The following is a 14,886-nucleotide window of genomic DNA, read 5'->3' as shown; positions in this document are numbered from 1 at the left end:
GTGAGGCCAAGGATCGAACCCGTGTCCTCATGGATACTAGTCAGGTTCATCACCACTGAGAGACAACGGGAACACCCCAAGGCCTCTGTTTCTAGATAGTGGAAGGGAAATCAGACAGTGGACAGGAATACATCACGTGTTCTCACATTCTCTTGAGAGAACAACTAGTTACAGGGCCGCTCTGGCTTCAGGGGGAGCTGTGATGATTACCGCTGTCTCTGGAACATGTCCCAGCAAGAATCTAACAAGAATCCATGAACAGGGAGTAAGGACTCCTGGGGCAGCTGGCCCTTTACGCCACAGACTGCCATCTGGCCACCTAATATCTGTGTGCACGACCTCCTCCCTGAAGGAAAGACCCACAGTCCCCCCCCGCTCCGCTGTGCTGAGGTCCAGGGACTTCTTTGGTCATGTGTCCCTTTGGTCCAGAGACCAGTGAATTCAAACACGAATTGTCTGCCCACCTCCCCCTTCCCTCGTCAAAAAAAAAAAAAAAAAAAAAAAAAGGACTAGGAACAGGATAACTGCAATGGAAACTTGTATTTTGGAAAAGGGCAGACTGGGAGATCCAAGGCGGTGGTGGGTCCGTCGCAAGGAGCAGTCCGACTGGACAGACCCTGGAAGGCTCCCGGCCCCGGAGGTCAGGCAGCTTCCTTCCCTGGACATTGGTCCTGCTCGATGGGCAGAACTTGCTTGTTCACCGTTCTCTGTGGCCCTTGCCTCTGGCCTCAGGGCTGTTCTTTCTCACCCATTATTCTTGCTGATGAGCGTGAAGGAATATGACCTCCTTGGAGCTTGCGCGGCTTTTACAGCCTGCTTCCTGCTGCTGGATATTGAGGTCCCTCGGAGGATGTTTTACTGTCACAGGCGACTTCGATTCTTTAGAAAACTTACTCCCTTGATTTCTAGTCAGCTCCATGTGCAGTAACCATATCCCAAGTTCTTTCTTGGAAATGATTCTTGGACCTGCTCTGTCTCTTTCCTTTCTTGCTCCTCCATGTCTCCTCTTAATTTAAGGGGTTCATGGGAGGCAGTAGACTTGGTGGGAAGAGGCTGAGGCACCACGGCCTGACTTTCCGCTTTGCACACCTGTGCTTAACTGAGACAGTTTCCTGGTGCTTTTGCTCAACACTTCAGGTCTTATCTGCAGGCAGCTTTATAAGCCTGCAAGACCCCAAGCCCACCTTATTTCTAGATTTTCTTTAGTCCCTTCCATTTCTGTTTGCAAGCCAGCCAGTTCTTTCCTGAGCACATTTCTTTCTTGAAATCTTTGTTGAGTGCAGAGAGGAACACTCAGCATCTTTTTGGGCAGAATCCACCGCCCCCGCCCCACTTCGTTATATTGCAGAACCTAACCTCAATGTGACTTACTTAGATGGAGGCACTTGGGGGGGTTTAAGGTTAAACAAGGTAATAATGGTGGGGCCCCAACCCAACAGGATTGGGGTCCTTACAAGAAGAGGAAGAGATCCCAGGAGTACATGTGTACAGAGAAAAGGCCACGTGAAGACACAGGTCTAACCAGAAACCAACCCTTCTAGCCCTTGGTCTTGGACTTCCAACCTCCAGAACTCCCAGAAAATAAATGTCTGTTGTGTCAGCTACCCGGTCTGTGGTATTTTGTTCTGGAAGCCCTAGTACACTAACAGAGCAGCTGTTGGCATTCTGGATCTTTCAGACAGCTTCTAAGGCTACAGGATCACCACGTACTTGTTCTGTCTTCTGTCTCCATGCGTATGTAATAGTTTAACCATGTAACTTGGGTCTCCGAGTCCCAGCTTCGAAGATCTGTTTTCTAATCTACCTCTTACCGGATTGCTAAACCAAAGCTCTATATTTTAGTTTTTTTTTTTTAATATTCCACTTCAAGGAGTCAGTTGCTATAACAAATGGGCCTCAAAACTTTGGAAGATTAACACAAAAGAAGTTTACTTTTCTCTCATTTGATACTAAAATGTGGATGGTTGGAGCATGGCCGTCTTCCACTTGGAGATTCAGGGACCCACCTCCACCATACCCCAAACCTGAACTGTCTAATGTGGGGCCACCTGTGGCTACTAAGTGCTTGAAAAGTGGCAGGTAACACTAGAAATATGCTGCAAGTGCAAAACACACACCGGATTTTAGAAAAAGAATATAAAGTATTCATGAATATTTTATACTCCATACATATTGAAATAAACTATGGAAGTATTGAGTTCAAAAATGCATAATTGCAATGAATTTAACCCATTAAATTCATAGGTTAAATTAACCCACGAAGACTTTAACATGAGTCACATCTTGGATAAACTTCCTTAGCTATGACACTGCCACTATAGAAAGTGATAGTACGTACATTCTACACTAAATATTCATACCTGTATTAATATGGCAACTAGAAAATTGAAAATAACGCGTATGGCTCACAGTATATCTCTCTTGGACAGCACTGCTCTAAAGCCTCAGAGACTTCTGCTTCGGTTGGCGGAAAAGGAAAGAGGCAGTGAAGGAGCCACTTCAGGTTCAGTAAAAACCTCAACTTTGAGGTGAGAGAAAGCGCCTCTGCTCAGATTCTAGGGAGGGAGTTGATGATGGGGCCCCAGCAGGATGTGAGAAGGGCTGGGAAGTGCGGTCGTGGCTCAGAGACCGCCGGCAGCAGTTCTGCCCTAGGAAGAGAAGGGCAAGGTTTGTGGGCAGCTGGCCCGCAAAAGTCTTTGCTGAAACAGCACCTCCTTGGTGAAGTCCTCTCTGGCCACCGCACCATCCTCAGTCCAACCCTGATTCCCTGTCTCCTTGCTTGCTTCGTGTTTCTCTAGAACATTCCACCATTTGGCACAGCATGTTTTTATGTTGTTTATTTGCTCATTTTTGTTCTTTCTCACTATATGTAAACTCCTTGAAATAACTTTTTTTTTTTCAATTTTTTGTTGTGGTAAAATAGACACAATGTAAAAATTACTATTATCCCCCCCCCCTTTTTCTTAAGGGCTGCACCTGCAGCATATGGAGGTTCCCAGGCTAGTTGAATCAGAACTGTAGCTGCTGGCCTATGCCACAGCCACAGCCACACCAGATCCAAGCCACTTCTGTGACCTACACCACACTTCATGGCAACACCGGATCCTTACCCTACTGAGAGAGGCCAGGGATTGAACCTGCATCCTCATGGATACTAGTCAGATTCATTTCCACTGAGCCACGGTGGGAACTCTTCATAGCAAATTTTTCAAAATTAAAGTATGGTTGACTTAAAAGGTTGTGCTAATTTCTGCTGTAAAGCAAAGTGACCCAGTCACATACACACACACATACACACACATTCTTTTTCTCACATTATCCTCCATCATTTCCATAAGTGACTAGACATAGTTCCCAGTGCTATACAGTGGGATCTCATTGCTTATCCACTCCAAATGCAATAGTCTGCATATATTAACTCCAGTCTCCCAGTCCATCCCATTTCCTCCCCCTTGGCACCCACAAGTCTATTCTCCAAGTCCATGAGTTTCTTTTCTGTGGAAAGGTTCATTTGTGCCGGATATTAGATTCCAGCTATAAGTGATATCATATGGTATTTGTCTTTCCCTTTCTGACTGACTTCACTTAGTATGAGAGTTTCTAGTTCCATCCATGTTGCTGCAAATGGCATTATCTTGTTCTTTTTTATGCCTGAGTAGTATTCCATTGTGTATATGTACCACATCTTCTTAATGCATTCATCTGTTGATGGACATTTAGGTCCTTTCCATGTCTTGGCTATTGTGAATAGTTCTGCAATGAACATATGGGCACATGTATCTTTTTCAAGGAAAGTTTTGTTTGTATATATGCCCCAGAGTGGGATTGCTGGGTCATATGGTAGTTCTATATATCGTTTTCTAAGGTACCTCCATATTGTTTTCCACAGTGGTTGTACCAGCTTACATTCCACCCACAGTGGGAATCTTTTATATTAAAGTATAGTGGATTTACAATGTCGTGAAGGACACTCATGTTTTTGTACAACCGTCACTACCTTCCATGACCAGAGCTCTTTTCATTTTGAAGACCTGAAACTCTACACCCATTAAGCAATAGCTTTCCATTCCCCTCTTCCTTCTAGAAACATCCATTCTACTTTCTGTCTCTATGACTTGGACGACTGGTAAGTATCTCATGTAAGTCGTATTTGCCGTTTTGTGATTGGCATATTTCATTTAGCATAATGTCATTAAGATTCATTCATGTCGTGGCATACATCAGAATTCTGTTTTTTTACTTTTTTAGGGCTGAACCTGAGGCATATGGAAGTTCCCATGCTAGGGGTCGAATTGGAGCTATAGCTGCCAGCTTATGCCACAGCCATATTACTGTGGGATCCGAGCTGCATCTGTGACCTACACCACAGCTCATGGCAACGCTGGATCCTTAACCCACTGAGTGAGGCCAGGGATCGAACCTGCATCCGCATGGTTACTAGTCAATTTTGTTCCTGCTGAACCACAATGGGAACTCCAGAATTTCCTTCTTTTTAAAGGCTGAATACTATTCCATTATATGCATATCACCCTTTGCTTATTCATCCATTTGTCTGTGGACACTTGGATGGCTTCTGCATTTTAGCTGTTGTGAATAATGCTTATATCAATATGGGTATAAATATCCTTGATATCCCAAATAATCCGCAGAGACTCTGATCTCAGTTCATTTACATATGTACCCCAAAGTGGAATTGCTGAATCATACAGCAGTTCTATTTTCAACTTTTTGAGGAATCTCCAGACTGCTTTTCACAGTGACTGTTCCATTTTATATTCCTTACAAAGTGGGTTCTAATTTCTCCACATCCTTGCTGACATTTGTAATTTCATTTTTTGTTTTGTTTTGTTTTAATAGTAGCCATCCAATTGAGTGTGAGGTGATATCTCATTGTGACTTTGATTTGCATTTGACTAGTGATGGGTGATATTGAACATTTTTTCATGTGTTTATTGGAGAAATGTTTAATAATATCTGAAGGCATTGATTTTCATCTGTGGATTCATACTGTGTTGCTAGTGCCTGGAACAGTACTGCCATATATCAGGCACTCAAGGATTGCATGCTGAACAAGTTAATGATTGAACCTTGCTGGTCCACTAGATAAAGCACTGAGGAAAGATTTAGGTACTTGAGATGACGCAGTTCAGAGTTCATTAGTGCAGTCAAGATAAATGATATATTCCGTTGGTTTTCTGGTATAAGGAAACATTGTCAGTGTCAACTTAACATTACAGATTTTTAAATCTGAGCAGGAATTTGCTACCCTGATGTTTTGTCTGCTCTGCACAAATTACTGATTTTTTTGACAACTTTAATTTTATTTTTAAATGTTTGTCTTTTTAGGGCCGCATCTGCAGCACATGGAGGTTTCCAGGCTGGGGGTCAAATTGGAACTGCAGCCACCAGCCTACACCACAGCCACAGCAACATGGGATCCTTAACCCACTGAGTGAGGCCAGGGATCGAACCTGCGTCCTCATGGACACTAGTTGGGAAGGAATGTAGTTTGGAAATCAAGACGCAAAGCATACGGTTAAAAAATGGAATAAACCAAAAGAAAGCCACAGAAAACAACATAACAATAAAAGCAGAGGTTAGTGTAAAAGAAAATAAAGATATAATGGAGAGGATAAACAAAGCCCCCAATTTCACATCTACGTATATACTCTACAGAAATGCTTACACATTTGCATCAGATAAAATAGACATAAAGGACGGAAATGCATTACTAAAATTGAGATAAATGAAAGTGGACATACGTGAAAGTCACAAATAATCAAAATGGATGCAAAAAGAAACACAAAATCTGAATAGCATTGTACATTTTGAACAATTCAAACTTGTAATTAAAAGCCTTCCTGCAAAGAAAACTCTAGTCCCAGATGGACTTCGTTGTGAATTCTATCAAAAAGCTTATGAAAGAAGAATACCTGTCGTACTTTATATCAGATTTTATAGCTTGCAGAAAATAAGAGAAAGGAACATGTCCCAAATTATTTTATGAGGACTGAAATTCTCTGACAACAAAGATATTGAAAGACAAAATCATTATCCCTTAGGAACACAGACAGAAAAGTTCTTAACAAACAAGATGTTAGCAAATCAAATTTGGTAAAATATATAGACGGGATAACACCTCATGACCAAATTAGATTTATCCCAGACATGCAAGATTTGTTTAGCATTCACAATCAATTACTGTAATTCAAAAGTAACTAAAAGAATAATAAAAGGGAAAACATTATTATTTCTGTAGGTAAAGTAGAATTACTTTAAAAAAATTCAACACTAATAAGTGATTTTAAAAAATCCTTGGGAAATTAAAAATATAACCCTTCTTTCACTTGACAAAGGGAGTCTGAAGAACCTGCAACTAATATATTTAATAATGAACAACTGGATACTCTCCTTGTAAGACTGGGAGCAGGCAGGAGTATGTGCTTTCACTACTTTCATCCAACATTTTACTGGAATTCATAGCTTTTGCAACAGGCAAGAGAAATAAATAATAGGTGTATAGATTGGGAAAAAAAAAAGTAAAACTTTCTATTTATAGAAGGCGTTATAGTATATGTGAAAAAACGCTAACGAACCTGTAAAAAAACCTGCTAGAATAAGTGAATTTAGTCAGATGATGTCATACAAGTTTGATATACAAACTTTATTGAATTTTTTATACTAGCAACAAGCAGTTGGGAAATCAAATTAAGGAAAAACACATGATTTTATAGTATAAAATTAAAATATCTAAAATTAAATTTGACAACATATATTAAATAGCTGCATACAGAGCATTATCATACGGCGCTGAGGAAAATTAAAAAAGATAAACCAAATGGGGATGTATATATGTTAGGTCCATGGACTGGAGGAATCAATGCTATTGAAGTTTCAGAATTCCCTCAGTTGTTCTAGTGATTCAACATATCCCCAGTCAAAATTCCTGTAGCCTTTCTTTTATTGGCAAATTCATACGGATATACAGAAAATCTAGAGTATCTAATGCAATTAGAATAATAAGAATCAATTAGAAAATTTATGCTAATTTCAGGATGTCAAAGTTACAGGGCTTAAGATAATGAACATTAGTACAAGAGTAGACATACGGATTAATGGAACAGAATAGTGACTTCAGAAATATATACATACACATTGATATCAATTTTTGATAAGATTTCAAAATAATTCAGTGGATCAAATGGTAATATTTTCAACAGATGATGTTGGGATAATTGAATATTCTCGTGGGATAAAATGAATCTCAGCACATACTTCATGCTGGACACAAAGATTATCTTGAGATGGATCATAAGACCTAAATGTAAAAGCCAAAACTATGAAATTTTAGAAGAAAGTATAAGAGAAAATCTCTGTGACCCTGCAGTAGGCAATAGTTTTTAAGATGGTACAAACTCTAAAAATTTTTAAAAGGATAAACTAGACCGCATCAGAATTGAAACGTTTTATACTTTGAAAAAAATCATTAAGGAAATGAGAGTATGCCACCGACTGGGAGGAATTATTCTCCCCCCCTCCCATATATACACACATATATATATGTACTTTAAAAAAATGTTTTTATTAAAGTATAGTTGATTTACAGTGTTTCTTCAATTTCTGTTGTACAGCAAAGTGACTCCATCACACATGGTCTTCTGCGATGTAGAGTGGGTCCCTGTTGCCCATCTATTCCAAATGTAACAGTTTGGATCCACCAACCCTAAAATCCCAGTCCATTCCCTCTCCCCCCTGGCAACCACAAGTCTGTTCTTCTTGGCCTGTGATCTGTTTCTGTTTTGTAGATAGGATCATTTGTGCCATAGAAAAAAGGTAGTTTTTTCCCTTGTTGTGGATTTTTTTTTTGGCATCCAGAATCCATCAAGAATGGTCACAACTCAAAAACAGGAAAACCACAACCCAATAACAAATGAGCAAAAGATCTGAAAAAAAAAATTTGGCAAAAAGATATATAAATGGCCAGTGAACACATAAAAGGATGCTCAGCACCATTAGTCATCAGAATAATGCAAACCAAAGCTACTGAACCCCTAAAATGCTTAAAAAAATGACAAAGGCTGACAATACCAGGTGTTGGCAAAGATGTGGACGGAGCACCTGTAACTCACATGTTGCTGGAAGGCATATAAATGGTACACACACGTTGGTAAACAGCTTTGTAGTTTACGTTCAACATGCAGTTGTATGACCTAGCAATTCCATGCATCAGCACATGCCTAAGATAAATGAAAATATACGTCAGTCCAAAGCCTTATTCATGAACCCATGGCAACTTTAATCATAATAGCCCTGAACTAGAAACAACTTACAGGTCCATCAGGAAGTGAGTGAACATACAAACTGGTATAGCCATACAGTGGAATAATGCTCAGTGATTAAGTGAAAAGAATACAACGGCGTGAAGAATCTCAAAAACATACACAGCGTAGAAGCCAAAGGAGAGTAACTTCTGTGTGGTTCTGTTTACTTGAAATTCTGGAAAATGCAGAATGTAGCCTACTGGGACAGAAAGCAGGTAAGTGGTCTCCCAGGGCTGGGAGTGGATGGGTTGATTGAAAAGAGCCACGGTGAACATTTTGGGGATTATGGTAGTGGTTACAAACTTGTGGTAGTTAAAAGCTGTCAAGACTCTTCTAACGGCATACTGGAAATAAATGTAGTTTATCATGTGTAAATTATACTTAAGTAAAGTTGATTGAGAAGATGGATGGCAAAGAAATCCATGTCAGATCGCCTAGCTTAATTTAACAGGGCTGTTCTGCATGACCCGTGGGGTGTATTCCTGGAAACATGGGTTCTAATTTGGGTGATGTAGTCAGGAAGGCTTTGAAATTACTGCTGGGGTTTTTCCATTCCAGAAATTTCTCTCATTGCTCTTTTTATTGATATCTGTTCTTGTTTCAGTGACTGTAATTGCTCTCAAATATTTTGACAATACTAATTGGAATTTTATTATAGTTTTCTCCAGCCTCAGATTTATCTCTATTTCCTCTGTGGCTATAAAGATAAGTAAAAGGAACAAAGCCCTAACTGGCAGCATTTTTCTTTTCCTTTCTCTTCATTCTCCTGCTATTTGAGCCTTGCCTTGAGCCGAATGAGGAAGGATCTCCATATACTCCTAGAAAATATACTGCCTTGAAATATAGTAATTGTTTCTAGGGTCAAATTATAAACCAAATATAAAGTTATAGATAGAACAGAGGAGACTAGAAAGCTGAAAAGGTGATTGTGCTATCTATCACTGCGTTATTATTTTTTAGAATTAATCATGATTTCCACAGGTTTATTTGAGCTGTTGTGGCTCTGATTTTTTATTTTATTTTCCACCATTTCACAAATCATTCTTGCTGAAGAGGTCCTGCTACAATTAATCATGAAACTATTTTCTTCCATTTAAGTTTGTGTATATATACATACATATATATATATGTATGTATATATATATATTTGTCATTTTAGGGTTACACCCTGAGGTTCCCACGGTAGGGGTATAATCAGAGCTGTAGCCACCAGCCTATGCCACAGCCACAGCAATGCCAGATCCGAGGCGCATCTGCAACCTACACCACAGCTCATGGCAACTCTGGATCCTTAACCCACTGAGCGAGGCCAGGGGTCAAACCTGCAACCTCACGGTTCCTAGTGGGATTTGTTTCCACTGCGCCACGATAGGAACTCCCATGTTTGTTTATATTTTGTTAAACAGGTAACATTTAAAATTTTCACATTTAATTTCGGTTCTGCTCTGAATCACCAAGTGTGTGCTGTTTGCTGTGCACTGATGCTGAAAGTAAAGATGGTAAGTAGACCTGTCCTCACAGTGAGAAACACATACAGTAGTTTAATAGAAAGGAGTTCCTTGTCAGAGGAGCACATTTAAAAGGCTGTGAGAACTGATTGAAAGAACATTTGACTCTTCCTTTTGAGAGAGTATCAGAGAGAGAAAGTGTCTATCGACGGCTGAATTATCTAGAGGTTAAGAAGAAGGAGGGGGCACTTACTTGGGGAGAGTGACAAGCAAATAATCAACCAGGGTGTCTTTTCTCCCATTACTGTCGCGAGCTGAATCAAGGAACAAGTTGAAGTTCAAAAAGAGTGACATGGTAGGTTAAAAGGAGTCTCATCAGAGTGTCAGTAAACAGTTAATTAGAGTGCAGGGATTATTGGGTGGCTGGCGGGCGGGATCGAGAGAGAGCGCGAGTAGGTACTGTCACAGGAAGTATTGCTTGGCATGGTAGCTCCGGAAATGCCATTTTCCTTCCTGGCATGCTTGCCGTTCCTTTCTTTCTTTCTTTTCTTTCTTTCTTTCTTTCTTCTTTCTCTTTCTTTCTTTCTTTCTTTCTTTCTTTCTTTCTTTCTTTCTTTCTTTCTTCTTTCTTTCTTTTCTTTTCTTTCTTTTCTTTCTTTCTTTCTTTCTTTCTTTCTTCTTTCTTTCTTTCTTTCTTTCTTTCTTCTCTTCTCTCTCTCTTCTCTCTCTCTCTCTCTCTTTCTTTCTTTCTTTCTTTTTTTTTTTTTCTTTCTTCTTTTTTCCTTTCTTTCTTTCCTTTCTTTCTTTCTCTTTGTCTTTTTACAGCTGTACCCACGCACGGCATATGGAGGTTCCCAGGCTAGGGGTCTAATCAGAGCTACAGCTGCCAGCCACAGCCACAACTGCAGCAACATGGGATCTGAGCCGCTTCTGCGACCTACATCACAGCTCACAGCAGTGCTGGATCCTTAACCCACTGACTGAAGCCAGGGATCAAACCCGCAACCTCATGGTTCCTAGTTGGAGACGTCTCTGCTGCGCCACGACGGGAACTCCTCAGATATTTCACAAAACCAGCTCCTCTGAACTGGCTGCACTAGAGAAGGAAGCCAGGAGGATCATAGAGGCAGTGGGGTGGGCTTTCAGGCAGACCCCTGTGCATGTACCACTCAAGCAGGTGTTGGTTATCATGCATCTTCATGGGAAAACGGAGAACCCTGGGTCTTGAACAGCTAGACAGTGATTCAAAGCACTGCTGAAACCATGATAAAGAGAAACATTTTATCATGTGGGGAAAGGGAAAGAAAGCACACACAAGGTCAGTGTTAATAGCACAATATCCGCGAGAATCTTGCTGCTGGATTTGTTTTTTTTCCTCAATACCCACAGACCCCTGTACTCTTCCTTCTCAAGGAGGCGCAAATTCGTGGTCCTTCATGAAGGATGGTGTAGATTCAGAATGTTGGTGGTTTCATTGCTCACATTAGTAGCAGGCTAGCAGAAGACTGGGCAAGCTGTTCCAGACCTGGCCATATACCTGACAGGACAAACAGGGGCTTAAAACTGCAACAGCTTATTGTTTCTCAGTGTTGGTTTGCATTCAGGCTGGACCCAGCTGCCCTTTTCCTCTGTTTCTGGTGACTGTATTTAGGGTCCTTCACGAGGCTGAATTCAACTGGGAGCTCAACTGGAGCAGGACAGGCAAGGCCTTGTGTCTCTCAGGGCTGCTCTCCCGTCCTTCAGTCTTTAGCTCGGACCTCCTTGCGTCACAGTGGCTGCACAGTCGTTCCGTTCATCTTTTCATCCAAGCTTTGCTTTCTCTCTCCAGGTAGCCCCTAAGCGGGAAAGAAATACGTTCAGGAGACATGCTCATTCATTAAATTCTCTCTGGGCCCTGCTTACCTTCTGCCCTTCGAAGTCTCTTTTCTCTCTCAACGCCGTCTTCACTACCATTTTTGCCCTGACACCCATACGCCTTTTTCCTTTCTCACCTGCTGTCTCCACACCCTCACAGGCTCTTGCAGGATGCGGTCCGTCTCTTGTGTTTTCTTCAGCTGTTTAGTTGATCTGAGAAGAAACGTGGCCCTGTGCGTGAGTGCTTATTCTGTGACCCTACCTTTGTGAGGTCCCGAGGAGTCTTCTCTTCAGACGTGTGTCCTACTTAGAGGTCTCCACTTTCATAAGAGAATGCCAACTCTCTCCACTATATTTGTGTTTATGTATTTATTTTTATTTTTTGCTTTGTAGGGCCACACCTGCGGCATATGGAGGTTCCCAGGCTAGGGGTCTAATCGGAGCTACAGCTGCTGCCTACGCCAGAGCCACAGCGACACCAGATCCAAGCCGCGTCTGCAAACTACACCACGGCTCATGGCAATCTTGGATCCTCAGCCCACTGATTGGGGCCAGGGACTGAACCTGCATCCTTATGGATATGAGCTGGGTTTGTAACCCATTAAGCCACAGCAGGAACTCCATGTATTTATTTTATTTTTATTTTAAAAATTCTGTTGGGGTTAGTTGATTCACAGTATTGTGTTAGTTGCAGGTGTATAGCAAAGTGATTCACTTATGCGTATGGGCGTATCCATTCTTTTTAAGATTCTTTTCCCTTCAGATTATTACGGAATGTCGAGTAGCGGTCCCTGTGCTTCACAGAAGTTCCTTGTTGAACTCTGCATTCTGACTGACCAATGAAACATATGAAATTGAGCATTAGAAATAATTTGTACTCCAAGTTCTTGTCAGAGGTTATAACCCCTGAGTCTCTGTTACCCAGGACCTGTCAAAAGCTCAGTTGTGAAAAGCAATATGCACAGACAGTTGCCTGAAGGATATGAAGTCCTTCCATCCTCTGGACATAGTTTGGTTCCTGATTAACCAAAGCAAGAGCAGCCTGAAGTGCTTTCGATGTGTCCCCCAGGGAATTGCTGGTACGGAATTGCCCTTGGCCGTGCGCCATAGGCTTTCCTTTTGATGGACACTACGAAGGAAAGCCTGTTCCGTTTTTGCTAATACATTTGAAAATCTAGATTAAGTAAGTGGTTTTCCAATAAAAATATAAATGGTCAAAACTGACACAAGTGGAGTTAGGAGAACCAAGTAGATCAGCAACCATGAAGGCAACTGAAAAATATCGCCCAAGACTTATACCCTCCAGAGTGGAGACAGGTTTTGTTTTGTTTTGTTTTGGGGGTGTGGATATTTACTGTGGTTTTTTGCCTAACAGCTATATCTCACCCTTCATCTTTATCTCTCTTCTTTGTCCTTTGGGGGGGGTGGCTTCTCCCCCAACTCAGTTACATGACATTATGATAGTGGGAGGTTACAGTACACTGATGCCGCATCATAGGAGTAAACCAATCATGTCGAACCATATTTTTGTTTATCCTTATATTTAATGATCTGTGGTGGGCATGTGACCCAAACAGAGTTAGTAAGAGTCCCTTCCAGTAATTTTTTTGTTGTTGTTCTTTTTTTCCTTTTTAGGGCCGCACTCGCAGCATATGGACGTTCCCAGGCTAGGGGTTAAGTCGGAGCTGCAGCTGGCGGCCTACACCACAGCCACAGCAACACCAGATCTGAGCCTCGCCTGTGCCCTGGACCAGAGCTCACAGCGATGCCGGATACTTACCCCCGAGTGAGGCCAGGGATAAAACCCACAGCCTTATGCGCACCAGTCGGAATTGTTACTGCTGAGCCACAAGGGGAGCTAACTTTCCAGTGATTTTGTATTCACTTCTGCGGTAAACGTTCTTTTCTTCTTGGTTGCTCTACGGGGACAATGTAAGCCTGTAACTGCACGTGGCTGGAGCAACTCCCTGCCATAGAAATTAAGCTCACGACTAATAAGGAGAGGCAGCGGGAGAGAAAGGGATGGAAGGCAGGGCTATGGTGACAGGACAGACAGACGCACAGCCAGAAACTCTCGGAACGAGAGGTGGAGCCTGAGAGAGACACACGGATGTGCAGACAAAGAGCTCAGACGCAGACACAGAGATAAAGGAAAAGAGGAAAAAAGAGGAGAAAGTTTGCAGCATTGTTTGAGTCCCTGGGGCTACTTTTGTCTTTCCTGCATGTGAAGCAATAAATGTCTTTCTTTTGCGAAAGTTAATTTAATTTAGGAATCATCCTCTTGCAAGTGAAATGATCAAATTGGTTTATAGGTGAGCTCACAAGGTTAACTAAGGCACAGATCACCCCTCCGTTCCTTTTGCCGTCCGAAGCCTAAGAAACCAAACTCATAACATTTGTCTACCATTTTTTTAAGGCTAGCGTAACTCTGATATAAAAACTGAAAAATAATAGCACACAAAGGAAGCAGTGAGTATACATGAATACAGATGCATGTATCAAGAATGTGTCCCAGAAAACCTCTGGATGACACATTGCTGTCCCCACAGGATGACTGTTTGACCCTGAACCATTCTGTGCAGAATTCACCCCCTTCCTTGGTTTGCTCAGAAAACCCAGTCACATTAAAACCAGTCACATTATCTGTCAGGATATTCAAGGTTTTGCTGTGGTAACAAGCCCTGCCTCCACCCTTCTGCCCAAATCCTTAATGGCTTAAAGCAGTGAAAGCTGATTTCTTGATTATTCAACTGAGAGCCAGCTGGGAATGTGCTCCTACAGGAATACAGGCTTTCAGAATGTCAACCTTTGGAAAATTTTTTAGTGACTGCTACCAGAAGAAGGAAGCACGGGGAATCATATTCTGGCTCTTAATGTGTTGTCACAGGGATGATATGCATAATTTCTACTTAGATATCATTGGCCAAGGCAAGTCACATGTCTGCATCTAACTTTCAAACGTTAAGAACAATCCTGCCTTCATCCTGGAAGTGGAAAGGACTGGGATATTTGCACACAATCCTAATAATTGCCAGAGAACTCCCTCCCGGTGACCAGTTATCCTTTCTACATTCAAAATACAATCGTCCCTTCTCCAGAATAACCCCCCCAAATTCGCATCCTCTAACAAAACCAGACTCATCGTCCAGGGTCTCTGGGTGATGTGTGATGGTTCATCAACAAGGAGGCGACGCCCAAGAGCCTCTGTCAAGGCCAGACGTGGCTTCTTTTGATCTGATGCTTATGAGCTGATGGTCCTCTGC

The sequence above is a fragment of the Phacochoerus africanus genome, chromosome 7 (assembly GCF_016906955.1).
Source record: "Phacochoerus africanus isolate WHEZ1 chromosome 7, ROS_Pafr_v1, whole genome shotgun sequence".
NCBI lineage: Eukaryota > Metazoa > Chordata > Mammalia > Artiodactyla > Suidae > Phacochoerus > Phacochoerus africanus.
The sequence above is the reverse complement of the archived record's forward strand: the minus strand, read 5'-3'. Positions refer to the sequence as shown.